A 15,321-nucleotide genomic window follows, 5' to 3' on the forward strand; every position below is an offset into this window, starting at 1 on the left:
TTTGCTAAAGATTTATTTACTGCTCTTCTTGGCAAAGTGAGAGAGTTTTCTAGATTCTTCCAAACCTAAGGGTTCAGATCACTATGTGGCCATTAACTTGATCAGAACCTGAAAAATATTGAGCTCTCTTTTCCATTGGTGTGGCAAAAGTCCACATGAGAGGTCTATGGCCTCAACATATCGAAGCTAATGCTCTTCATTCCCTCGTCCAAGAAGTACTACATGGGCTCCTCGTTGGTCACATCAGAATGATTACCGATATCCCAAGGCTACTCATAAGGTAGTAGTTCTTGAGTCCCAATAAATTTATGTCCATCCATCATCGTCCAAGAAGAACTACATGCATGATAAAAATCTTCCCTTCCAAGGGGTTATTCCCAATGTGAGAAATAGTAGTGAAAGCTCCTATGCATGTGGCTTGGAAGAACGAGTTCTTTCCTTCCACGTGGACTCTTGTGGGAGTCAATGATGGTTGTTGTATCTCACACTGTCTCATGAGACATTAGGTTATGGCTAGCTCTCCCATGTTTTATTTGAGAGCAATTTCTATGATCATGAGACATTACGTTATGGCTAGCTCTCCCATGTTTTATTTGAGAGCAATTTCTATGATCATGAGACATTGGGTTATGGCTAGCTCTCCCATGTCTTATTTGAAATCAATTTCTATGATCATGACCAACCACCATAGTCTGGCACACTTCACCTCCTCCTAGTTTTCCTCTGCTAGGTCAATTACTCGGTCCATGTCCTCCAGTCCCAATCAAGTTATGCCCATCCATCCTAATCCAAGAAGTACTACAGGCATGATATAAAACTTTACTTCCCAAGGGGTTATTCCCAATGTGAAACATAGTAGTGAAAGCTCCTATACATGTGGTCTGGAACGAGTTCACTCCTTCCACCTCTACTTTTGTAGGAGTCAATGATGGTTGTTGTATCTCACGCTATCTCATGAGACATGAGGTTATAGCGAGCTCTCTTATGTTTTATTTGAGCCCAATTTCTATGGTCATGCTGGCACGCTTCACCTCTGAGTCTTCCTCTTCTAGGTCAATTGCTTGGGCCATGTTAACGGAGATGGAGCAAGTACGAAGCTTGGCTTTCCTAACCTTAACTTCTTTTTTAGCCTTTGCTCTACCAAGGATTTATTTCTTGCTCTTCTTTGGCAGAGCGAGAGAGTTTTCTAGATTCTTCCAAACCTAAGGGTTCATCTCTCTATGCAGCCATTAACTTGATCAGAACCTTAAAAATATTGAGCTCTCTTTTTTCCATTGGTGGCAAAGTCCACACCTGAGAGTCTATGGCCTCAACATATCAAAGCTAATGCTCTTCATTCCCTCGTCCAAGAAGTACTACATGGGCTCAGCCTCTTTGGTCACATCACAATGATTACCAATTCTTAGGCTACGTACAAGGTAGCAGTTCTCGAGTCCCAATCAAATTATGGCTATCCATCGTCGTCCAAGAACTACTGCAGGCTTGATTTAAAACTTCCCTTCTAAGGGGTTATTCCCAATGCGAAATATTGTAGTGAGAGCTCCGATGATGCATGTGGTTTGCAACGTGTTCACTCCTTCCACCTGAACTTTTGTGGGAGTCGATGATGCTTGTTGTATCTCACACTGTCTCATGAGACATTAGGTTATGGCTAGCTCTCCCATGTTTTATTTGAGACCAATTTCTATGATCACGACCACGCTTCGCCTCCTAGTCTTCCTCTTCTAGGTCAATTACTCAGGCCATGTTAATGGAGATGAAGCAATTACGAAGCTTGGTTTGCCTAGCCTTAACTTCTTTTTTAGCCTTTGCTAAGAATTTATTCATTGCTCTTCTTGGCACAGCGAGAGAGTTTTCTAGATTCTTCCAAACCTAAGGGTTCATCTCTCTATGTGGCCATTAACTTGATCAGAATATTGAGCTCTCTTTTTCATTGGTAGCAAAAGTCGACATGAGAATCTATGGCCTTAATATATCAAAGCTAATGCTCTTCATTCCCTCGTCCAAGAAGTCCTCTTTTGTCACATCACACAATGATTACCTATCCCAAGGCTACTTTTTACAAGGAGGCAGTTCTTGAGTCCCAATCAAATTATGGCCGTCCATTCTCGTCCAAGAAGAACTACAGGGATGATATAAAACTTCCCTTCCAACGGGTTTTTCCGAATGTGAAACATATTGTACTGAAAGCTCCCATGCATGTGGTTTGGAATGAGCTCACTCCTTCCACCTGCACTTTTGTGGGAGTCAATAATGGCTGTTGTATCTTACACTCTCATGAGACATTAGGTAATCACTAGCTCTCCCATGTTTTATTTGAGACCAATTTCTACGGTGATGCAAAACCATAGTCTGCACATTTCACCTCCCATGCCTCCTCTTCTAGGTCAATTACTTGGGCCATGATAACGGAGATGGAACAATTACGAAGCTTGGCTTGCCTAGCCTTAACTTCTTTTTTTAGCCTTTGCTACTAAGGATTTACTTATTGCTCTTCTTGGAGAGCGATAGAGTTTTCTAGATTCTTCCAGACATAAGGGTTCATCTCGCTATGTGGCCATTAACTTGATCAGAACCTTAAAAATTGAGCTCTCTTTTCCATTGGTGGCAAAAGTCCACACATGAGAGCCTACGGCCTCAACATATCACAACTAATGCATTGTCTTCATTCCCTCGTCCAAGAAGTACTACATGGGCTCCTCTTTGGTCACATCAGCAGAATGATTACCGATATCCCAAGGCTACTTATTACAAGGTAGCAGTTCTCGAGTGTCCCAATCAAATTATGCCCATCCATCCTCGTCCAAGAAGTACTGTAGGCATGATGTAAAACTTCCCTTCCAAGGAGTTATTCCCAATGTGAAACATAGTAGTGAAAGCTTCTCCTATGTATGTGGTTTGGAACGAGTTCACTCCTTCCTACTGCACTTTTGTGGGAGTTAATGATGGTTGTTGTATCTCACATTGTCTCATGAGACATTAGGTTATGGCTAGCTCTCTCATGTTTTATTTGAGACCAATTTCTATGGTCATGCAAAACCATATTCTAGCACACTTCACCTCCCAGTCTTCCTCTTCTAGGTTAATTACTTGGGCCATGCTAACGGAGGTGGAGGAATTACAAAGCCTGGCTTTGCTAGCCTTAACTTCTTTTTTAGCCTTTGCTAAAGATTTATTTACTGCTCTTCTTGGCAGAGTGAGAGAGTTTTCTAGATTCTTCCAAACCTAAGGGTTAAAATCACTCTGTGGCCATTAACTTGATCAGAACCTGAAAAATATTGAGCTTTCTTTTCCATTGGTGTGGCAAAAGTCCACATGAGAGGTCTATGGCCTCAACATATCGAAGCTAATGCTCTTCATTCCCTCGTCCAAGAAGTACTACATGGGCTCCTCGTTGGTCACATCAGAATGATTACCGATATCCCAAGGCTACTCATAAGGTAGTAGTTCTTGAGTCCCAATCAAATTATGCCCATCCATCCTCGTCCAAGAAGAACTACATGCATGATAAAAAACTTCCCTTCCAAGGGGTTATTCCCAATGTGAGACATAGTAGTGAAAGCTCCTATGCATGTGGTTTTGGAAGAACGAGTTCTTTCCTTCCACGTGGACTCTTGTGGGAGTCAATGATGGTTGTTGTATCTCCTCACACTGTCTCATGAGACATTAGGTTATGGCTAGCTCTCCCATGTTTTATTTGAGAGCAATTTCTATGATCATGAGACATTAGGTTATGGCTAGCTCTCCCATGTTTTATTTGAGAGCAATTTCTATGATCATGAGACATTGGGTTATGGCTAGCTCTCCCATGTCTTATTTGAGAGCAATTTCTATGATCATGACCAACCATAGTCTGGCACACTTCACCTCCTCCTAGTTTTTCTCTGCTAGGTCAATTACTCGGTCCATGTCCTCCAGTCCCAATCAAGTTATGCCCATCCATCCTAATCCAAGAAGTACTACAGGCATGATATAAAACTTCCCTTCCCAAGGGGTTATTCCCAATGTGAAACATAGTAGTGAAAGCTCCTATACATGTGGTCTGGAACGAGTTCACTCCTTCCACCTGCACTTTTGTGGGTGAATGTATGGATGTGAATGTGCATGTAGATGTGGATGTATGGATGAGGATGCATGAATGTGCATGTAGATGTGGATGTGAAAATAGATGTAGGGATGTAGATGTGGATGTATGGATGTGAATGTAGATGTGGATGTGGATATATGTATGGATGTGAATATATGATATGTGATGTGAAGGAATCTAAAGTGATGAGATGGAAAATGATGTGATGGGATGAGTATACATATAAATGGAATATGGAATAAGTAATGTGGATTGATGAGGGATAATGTGGAAAAATGAGAGTTAATATAGAAACTGAATTGTAAATTGTTTGTAAATGCTGTTTGTAAATGACTGTTTTATGTCAAGAATGCTGGGAAAGCATTTTGACCATCTTGTGATTAAGGTCGTGGAGACCTAACTGATAAAGTTGCAACTGCTGACGGAGAGTCAATGGAGGACGTCTCGCGTAGCAAGGTCAACCGAGGCCTCGGTTCGATTAAAATGGTGAGCTTCCGGTACGGTGGATAAGGGACCAAGGAAGCGGCCTATGAGTGAAGCGCTAGGTCACCTGCGAAGGATCCTAGAGGGTGCTGACCATACGGTGCTCGGGCTGTGGGTCGCCTAGGATACCCACTCGTGCGTCGAGGAAGATATTGGAACAAGGAGTAAGAGTTGTTTTGTGAAACCTGGATCTGGTTGATTGACCTTGCTGGTCTTCAATGGATGAGTCCATGGCTTATATGCGTACATTCACATCTACATGCATACATCCACAACCACATTCATACATCTACATCTACATGCATATATCCACATCCCCATGCATGCATCCACATCCACATCCACATTCACATTCACATCTACATGCATATATCCACATCTCCATGCATGCATCCACATCCACATTCACATCCATACATCTACATCTAAATGCATACATCTACATCTACATGCATACATCCACCTCCACATTCACATCCACATCTATACATCTACATCTACATGCATACATCCACATCTCCATGCATACATCCACATCCACATTCACATTCACATCCATACATCTATATCTACATGTATACATCCACATCTCCATGCATACATCCACATCCACATTCACATTCATATCCATATATCTACATCTACATGCATACATCCATATCTCTATGCATACATCCACATCCACATTCATACATCCATACATCCACATACATACATCCATTTTCTCATTCCCATTCATATAACCCCATACGCCTTCTCATCTATTCTTTTTCATCACATCCATTCTCACCCTATCACAACCCATATTCATCTTATCTCATCACATAGACTTCTTATCTCATCCCATACACATCTTATCACATCTTAACTCTTCTTATCACATCCTAACTTATCTCATATGTATCTTATCACATCTTATCACATCTCATACACCCCTTATCACATCCTAACTCATCTTATCACATCCTAACTCATCTCATATACATCTTATCCCATCACATACACTTCTTATCTCATCCCATACACATCTTATCACATCTTAACTCTTCTTATCACATCCTAACTTATCTCATATGCATCTTATCACATCTTATCACATCTCATACACCCCTTATCACATCCTAACTCATCTTATCACATCCTAACTCATCTCATATACATCTTATCCCATCACATACACTTCTTATCTCATCCCATACACATCTTATCACATCTTAACTCATCCCATAAGTTTTTTTTTAAAATCCCGTCACATACACTTCTTACCTCATCCCATACACATCTTAACTCATTTTTTTTATGCATACCTCTATGCAAGAATTGCAATTGTGATAAAAGTAACACTTTTACAATAAAATAATCATTTTTTTCTGTAATATTTTTATAATAAAATAATAATTTATTTATTTTTTTCATTTCTATGCATGAAATTTAAAATAACATTTTTATAATAAAATAATCATTTGTTTCTTTACAATTTTATAATAAAATAATCTTTTTTTTTCATACCTCTATGCATGAAATTCAATATGCTAAAAGTAACATTTTTAAAATAAAATATTAATCTCTTATGCATACTTCTATGCATGAAATTCAATTATACTAAAAGTAATACTTTTATAATAAAATATTCATCTCTTATGCATACCTCTATGCATGAATTTCAATTATGCTAAAAGTAACTCTTTTATAATAAAATATTCATCTCTTATGCATACCTCTATGCATGAAATTCAATTATGCTAAAAGTAACTCTTTTATAATAAAATATTCATCTCTTATGCATACCTCTATGCATGAATTTCAATTATGCTAAAAGTAACTCTTTTATAATAAAATATTCATCTCTTATGCATACCTCTATGCATGAAATTCAATTATGCTAAAAGTAACTCTTTTATAATAAAATATTCATCTCTTATGCATACCTCTATGCATGAAATTCAATTATGCTAAAAGTAACTCCTTTATAATAAAATAATCATCTTCTATGCGTACCTCTATGCATGAAAATCAATTATGCATAGTATAAAAATCAATTTCTCTAGGATTATAATGAATATCTTTCAATTAATCTAGGATGATAATTCCTAGAATATGGTAGGAAATCCTCTTTTCATACTTTGAATGAAATTATTTTATGCATAATTTTTATAAAAAATTTGCCATAGCTCCGCTGCTATGACTGATAAATCTCAATTTTTCTAAGGAATAAAGCTTATCATTAAGAAAATAATTAGAATGATCCCCAATTGGATCATTAATCCATAATGGATTGAATCATCAATATTCATGAAATACATAAACTAAAAGCATTGGGAAAGCCATTAATTTGGTCTTAAGCATAGATTAATCTTGGATTAAGGAAAAACTTTATGAAAAGCTTCATTTGGATTGAGAATAGGTCATGAGTATGACCATTTCTTGAGTGTGAGAGAGATATTACATAAAAACCATTAGAATCAAGCATAAATGGAAATTTATGTAATTCTTTACTATCATTCATTAATTACTTCAATAGCATTCAAAAAAAATCATTTCAATTAAGCTTCTCAAGCTTGAGAAGGGTTGAGAAGAGAGAAACATTGAGAAAATATAGAAAAGATCAAAATTCACCACACTTACCTTACAAATTGCTTGATTCTTTGTTCACGGTAGAGGCCCCCAACCAATCAATTGGTTTAGTATGTTGATGGAGCCACCAATGGAGATTGAAGAAAGAGGGAAGCTCCAATTTCTTATAAATTGGAGAGAATTTTAGAGAATAGTAAATATTAGCATTATTTCAGTATAGTTCTAGAATAGTAAAATTCTCCTCCTTTTTTTCAAAGGATTCATGTTCTATTTATAGGAGAGGGAGGCTCTAACCAAAGCTAACTGATTTCTAGAATTTTCCAATTTCAGTTTGGTTGAATTTGGACTAGATTTGGACCTAGTTTGGTTCCTTTTTGATTCGGTTTGGTTCCTTTTTGATTTGGTTTGGTTCAAGAGAGAGGAGAGATAAAAATATCACATTATTTTTTAGTTTAAAACTCATTCAAGCATGTGAAATATGCACCTCCTTTAATGGACTCCCCTTCCTTACATATGTGTCAAAATGGAATCATTATACCCAAAATATCTCATATTTTTAATATTGCTCATAGTTTTTTACTAATAAACCTTGTACATTTTCAACTCTTCATCTTATGTGAGCATTTACTCATTTTTGGATACCCAAAATATCTCATATTTTTAATATTTCTCATAGTTTTTTACTAATAACCTTGTACATATTCAACTCTTCATCTTATGTGAGCATTTACTCATTTTTGGGTATCTTCTTTTACAAATTGGATTTATCTCCTCCCTACACATGGATTGATGCTATTGGCCCATAGGAACCTTAATTGGACCATAATCCAAAAAATTCTGAAAATCTAGACTCTTAGGCTAAGGTCCTTTATACCCATTTCCAATTAATTCCAATTGCACATTGGAAAGTTCTTTTTGAGTTTCTGTTTCAGGGGAACTTATTTTAATAAGATGAGATAATTTTCTATCCAAAAATATTAAAAATCTGAATATTCTCTCTCTAGAATATTTTCTCTCTCTATGACAAAACAGGCAGAGACGAGATCTCTTATAATTCTGAAGAGGGAATTGATTACAGGGAAAGATGCTGGATATCTTGAGAGGCCTGGGGAGGAATCTTACATTCTCTCCCACTTGAAAAACGCGAGATGTCCTCATCTCGCAAACTGAGGGTAATTTCACAAGATGCACGAATATGAGACTGAGAGAAAATTTAATTAAGATTAACCACCAAGAAAAGCCTCAAAGAGAGCAAGACTCAAGACAAGAACAAAGATTTCAACTTTATTCACTCTTGGAACATATACAGTAAGATAGAAGAACTTTTTACAATTCCATAAGCCCGTCCATCATATGGTCACAAAAGTACTCACATGTAAGATCCCTCTGTCCCTCCGCGCAAGGCAGGGTTTCTCACTCGTGGCCTCGCCCTTGAATGTCCGGGCACGAGACTAAGCTGGTGGTCACTCCAAAAAAAACGAAACCGGGAAAAATTTCCATGCCCGAAAAGCAGGGACGATTCCACCTTTATGATTTTTTTTAAAAAAAATAAAAATTTTTCTAACGTGAACAATTCTACGCTATCCTTCAACTGAATAAATCAGATAGAAGGAAACTATCACTAATATAATTTGATCATTTTAGTAAATTCAACGCTTTTTTCCTGATCAAGGTCAGGCACAGCCATTGATCCACTTATTGAAAAATTTATCAGGGAATTGTCTAACTATTCGAATCTTAGCGTAATTCTAATATTTTTCAGTTTGATTATTAAAACTCCACTGATTCTAGCCTAACCCCATCCGGCCCATGGGTTAGCCACCACCCTACCACTAGAATCAGTGGAACCAAACAAGTACTCACCCACCCATAATTGAAATGCCTTTCTTAACTTTAGCTTTAGAAAATAGATACGCACACACTCCTCTTTATTAAACTTTAATAAAAACAATCCTTGATAAACAATTTACGGGTAATACATGTCATACTTCAAAATTTCTCATTGAGTCTTTGTTTCTCAACAAAACAGTATCACTCTAGACTCTCCGTTGAGACCAGCGAGTCAACAACGAGATCCAGTGATAGATTACAAAAAACATAGGTCCATCATATAATATCTTCCTCGACATACGCATGGATATCCTCGGCACCGCGAGCCCGTGCATCGCCTGGTCAGAACCCTCCAGGATCCTCCTTAGGTGTCCTGGCACTTCACTCAGGGACCGCTTCGTCGGCCCTCATCCATCATACCGGAAGCGCACCATTTTAACCATACCGAGGCTGGTCAAGACCTCGACAAGCCTTGCCGCGTGAGCTGTCCCTCGAACACTCCCCGCCAGCTGTTGCAACCAAACTTCCCTTAGATAAACATATATGCCAAATGCTCCCTCCAGCATTTTGGCGTAAGACAGTCTTTTAAGAAGGCAGGGTTTCTATGCAAGTTTACAGTTTTGATTTTGTTGGAATACCATGAGTAAGTAACACTTTTGAAAAAAAATTTATCCTTTATGCATACTTCTATGCATGAAAATTAAAAATGATAAAAGTAACACTTTTAATATAAAAAAATTATCCTTTATGCATACTTCTATGCACGAAAATTAAAAATGATAAAAGTAACACTTTTGATATAAAAAAAATTATCCTTTATGCATACTTCTATGCATGAAAATTAAAAATGATAAAAGTAACACTTTTGATATAAAAATTTTCCTTTATGCATACTTCTATGCATGAAAATCAAAAATGATAAAAGTAACACTTTTGATATAAAAAATTTTCCTTTATGCATACTTCTATGCATGAAAATTAAAAATGCTAAAAGTAACACTTTTGATATAAAAAAATCATCCTTTATGCATACTTCTATGTATGAAAATTAAAATGATAAAAGTAACACTTTTGATATAAAAAATTTTCCTTTATGCATACTTCTATGCATGAAAATTAAAAATGATAAAAGTAACACTTTTAATATAAAAAAATATCCTTTATACATACTTCTATACATGAAATTTAAGAATTGATAAAAGTAACACTTTTATGTTAAAATAATAATCTTTTATGCATACCTCTATGCATGAAAATCAATTATGCATAATATAAAAATCAATTTCTCTATGATTACAATGAATATCTTTCAATTAATCTAGGATGATAATTCCTAGAATATGGTAGGAAGTCCCCTTTTCATGCTTTGAATGAAATTATTTTATGCATAATTTTTATAAAAATTTTGCCATAGCTCCGCTGCTATGACTGATAAATCTCAAATTTTCTAAGGGATAAAGCTTATCATTAAGGAAATAAATAGAATGATCCCTAATTGGATCATTAATCCATAATGTATTGAATCATCAATATTCATGAAATACATAAGCTAAAAGCATAGAAAAAAGCCATTAATTTGGCCTCAAGCATAGATTAATCTTGGATTAAGGAAAAGCTTTATGAAAAGCTTCATTTGGATTGAGAATGGGTCATGAGTATGACCATTTCTTGAGTGAGAGAGAGAGAAATTACATAAAAACCATTTGAATTAAGCATAAATAGAAATTTATGTAATTCTTAACTATCATTAATCAATTAACTTCAATAGCATTCATCAAATTATGTAACTCTCCACTACCATTCATCAATTAACTTCAATAGCATTCATTAAATTATATAACTCTTCACTACCATTCATCAATTAACTTCAATAGCATTCAAAAACCATTCCAATTAAGCTTCTCAAGCTTGAGAGGGGTTGAGAAGAGAGAAGCATTGAGAAATTATAGAAAAGAACAAAATTCACCATTTACCTTACAAATTGCTTGATTCTTTGTTCACGGTAGAGGCCCCCAACCAATCAATTGGTTAAGTATGTTGATGGAGCCACCAATGGGGATTGAAGAAAGAGGGAAGCTCCAATTTCTTCAATTTGGAGAGAATTTTAGAGAATAGTAAGAATTAGCATTATTTCAGCATAACTCTAGTATAGTAAAATTCTTCTATTTTTTTCAAAGGACTCATGTTCTATTTATAGGAGAGGGAAGCTCTAACCAAAGCTAATTGAATTCTAGAATTTTCCAAATTCAGTTTGGTTGAATTTGGACTAGATTTGGATCTAGTTTGGTTCCTTTTTGATTCGGTTTGGTTCCATTTTGATTTGGTTTGATTCAAGAGAGAGGAAAGATAGAAATATCACAATTTTTATGAGTTTAAAACTCATTCAAGCATGTGAAATATGCACCTCCTTTAATGGACTCCCCTTCCTTACATATGTGTCAAAATGGAATCATTATACCCAAAATATCTCATATTTTTAATATTGCTCATAGTTTTTTACTAATAAACCTTGTACATTTTCAACTCTTCATCTTATGTGAGCATTTACTCATTTTTGGATACCCAAAATATCTCATATTTTTAATATTGCTCATAGTTTTTTACTAATAAACCTTGTACATTTTCAACTCTTCAGCTTATGTGAGCATTTACTCATTTTTGGATACCCAAAATATCTCATATTTTTGATATTACTCATAGTTTCTTACTAATAAACCTTGTACATAGTCAACTCTTCATCTTATGTGAGCATTTACTCATTTTTGGGTATCTTCTTTTACAAATTGGATTTATCTCCTCCCTACACACAAGGACTCGTCCCATTCATCCTCATTGTGGTTTTGTTCAGGTTATTATATTTCAACTATATTTCAGAAATCATCATTTTTCAATCAGCATCCAAATCAATTCATCAATTCTCAAACAGAATTAAAAATCATATCAACCACATTTGAAATCATCATCTGGATAGCATTAACACTTATAATTTCAAGTCTTAGATTTACTCGTATATACTGTCAGTAAAGAGCTACAGTTATACTCTCGGTATATACGGGTAGTCACGGCCTCTGGAATTATAAGGTAAATACCATCATGTCTAGGCCTCAAGCAAGTCACGGATACTATATAATTGCGGTACTTCCATCTGAAGACCCAATTACCAATTTACGAATTTCAGTTTGAATATCAAATTGTAAGACTTATATCACACAATTACAATCTTTTTGTGCTTCTTGATAAATTTTTGACATATTTGGCTTCTCAATTAACTGTAAGATCCCTATTCTCACCGAGCAACGGATTCGGGGTACTAGCAGCGGAAGTAGCACTTCTCGCGCGGGACAGGGGTCCCACATTCGGGGCCTCGTCCACGGATATCCGGACAAGAGACTAATCTGTCGATTTTTCCAAAACCGGACTAAAAAAAACTTCCCTTACCCAGAAAGCACGGGCAATTCCTCCAGGATAACTTTTTACTCTAATGTAGTCAAGACCATTACTGATCAAGCTGATCCGATTGCACCTATAAAGATACTCGGTCAGATCAAGGAAGAAACTTGCACTTGGATCATTGGGATCAATGCTTTTTTCCCCATCAAGGAGGCACAGCCGTTGATTCCTATCCATAGAACAATTACTATCCGGGATTTACTTTATCTATCGTAATAACAAAAATTGAGTCTCGATTTACGGATCCATCAGTCCAGCCTAACCCCATCTAGTCCCATGGGATAGCCACCACCCTACCACTATCTGATGGGATAAGATACATATGAGATGAGTTAGGATGTGATAAGATGAGTTAAGAAGTGATAGGATGGGTATGGGATGAGGTAAGAAATGTATATGATGGGATAAGATGTATATGGGTTGTGATAGGGTGAGATTATGGATGTGAATGTGGAGGTGGATGTATGCATGTAGATGTAGATGTATGGATGTGAATGTGAATGTGGATGTGAATGTATACATGGAGATGTGGATGTATGCATGTAGATGTAGATGTATGAATGTGGATGTGGATGTATGCATGTACATGTGAATGTACGCATATAGATGTGGATGTATGGATGTGAATGTGCATGTAGATGTGGATGTGAAAATAGATGCATGGATGTAGATGTGGATGTATGGATGTGAATGTGGATGCGGATGTGGATATATGTGAATGTGGATGTGGATGTGGATATATGTATGGATGTGAATATATGATATGTGATGTGAAGGAATCTGAAGTGATGAGATGGAAAATGATGTGATGGGATGAGTACACATATAAATGGAATGTGGAATAAGTAATGTGGATTGATGAGGGATAATGTGGAAAAATGAGAGTTAATATAGAAACTGTATTTGTAAACTGTTTGTAAATACTGTTTGTAAATGGCTGTTTTATGTCAAGAATGCTGGGGAAGCATTTTGACCGTCTTGTGATGATTAAGGTCGTGGAGACCTAACTGATAAAGTTGCAACTCTGCTGATGGAGAGTCAATGGAGGACGTCTCGCATAGCAAGGTCGACCGAGGTCTTGACCAGCCTCGGTTCGATTAAAATGGTGAGCTTCCGGTACGGTGGATGAGGGACCAAGGAAGCGGCCTATGAGTGAAGCGCTAGGTCACCTGCGACCGACGAAGGATCCTAGAGGGTGCTGACCATACGGTGCTCGGGCTTTGGGTCGCCTAGGATACCCACGCGTACGTCGAGGAAGATATTGGAACAAGGAGTAAGAGTTGTTTTGTGAAACCGGGCATGGATCTGGTTGATTGACCTTGCTGGTCTTCAATGGATGAGTCCATGGCTCTTTATATGGATCTGTTGGTTGATCTTGCTGATCTTCAACGAGAGTCCATCTTGATTTTTATAAGTGATGATTTGCTGAGTATTATGTGCTAGGAACTATCTTGATTTTTATAAGTGATGATTTGCCGAGTATTATGAGTGGACAGGTGGTGAGCGTTCTGGTTGCCAATGATGCCATAAATACTCTGATGAAGGAATGATGGGAAATTATGAATCAACCGGATAATTTGGAAGATTGTGATCAGTGATACTATGGTTTCATTAAAGGATTGTTTTAAAACTGGTTGAATCTGTGAAAAGGCAATTTTATATTGGGTGTGTGAGTGGTGTGACTAGTTTTATTTTTGCATGAATATTCGGCTAGGGGGCCTGGGAACTCTTTTCCCTGGTACCCGGGACAAAAAAATCAAATTCTAAATTAGATCCCATCACTACAGTGGTTGGGCGGTTGGCTATCCCATGGGATTGGATGGGGTTAGGCTGGACTGATGGATCCGTAAATCGAGACTCAATTTTTGTTATTACGATAGATAAAGTAAATCCCGGATAGTAATTGTTCTATGGATAGGAATCAACGGCTGTGCCTCCTTGATGGGGAAAAAAGCGTTGATCCCAATGATCCAAGTGCAAGTTTCTTCCTTGATCTGACCGAGTATCTTTATAGGTGCAATCGGATCAGCTTGATCAGTAATGGTCTTGACTACGTTAGAGTAAAAAGCTATCCTGGAGGAATCGCCCGTGCTTTCCGGGTAACAGAAGTTTTTTCGAGTCCGGTTTTGGAAAAACCGACGGATTCGTCTCTTGTCCGGATATCCGTGGACGAGGCCCCGAATGTGGGACCCCTGTCCCGCGCGAGAAGTGCTAGTTCCGCTGCTAGTACCCCGAATCCGTTGCTCGGTGGGAATAGGGATCTCACACACAAGCTGCACACGTATAAGGTAACTCATCTATGGGAATAATTCGGCTGGATATTGCAGCACCTACCTCAGTGGTATGAGGTGATCTAACAAAAGGACCTCTAAGAGGCAAGCCAAAAACGGGATAAAGACATATCTTCTGGTGAGGAAGAAAGCACGCTAGTAAGAAGACCCGCTCAGAAAATCCACCATGCCTTGATCTCATCACGCAGTAGTATCGGGGACCCAAACCCAAGGCTTCAATAACCATAGCCAAGCGGACATTGTTACGGAAGTGCTGTCGCCCCCACGGTGTTACCCTAGTTATATCTCGACAGGTCCGCCATTTGGTCTGAGCTACAGAAGTTCCCAAGTGAGGGAAAAGTGAGTGCTCATACAATTCTATAAAATCCTTCTTCACAGACTCACTTGCGTCTCTTGAAGGTGAGAAATCATCATGGATAAAACCAATTCCTGCTGCCAAGCCATGAAGGAGATTAAGAAAGAAAGGGGATCGATGGAAGTAAGATTACTGTGAGCGACAAGTAAAAATTATGACTTATATAAAGAAAGGAGCTAGCGTAACCTAGAAGCCAATGGTATCTTGCCACTGAAGTTTTACCGTCTTTCCATGATTTGGCTTTGGCACAT

This window comes from Cibotium barometz, chromosome 60 (genome assembly GCF_041138505.1).
Source record: "Cibotium barometz isolate CiBa-2024 chromosome 60, ASM4113850v1, whole genome shotgun sequence".
NCBI lineage: Eukaryota > Viridiplantae > Streptophyta > Polypodiopsida > Cyatheales > Cibotiaceae > Cibotium > Cibotium barometz.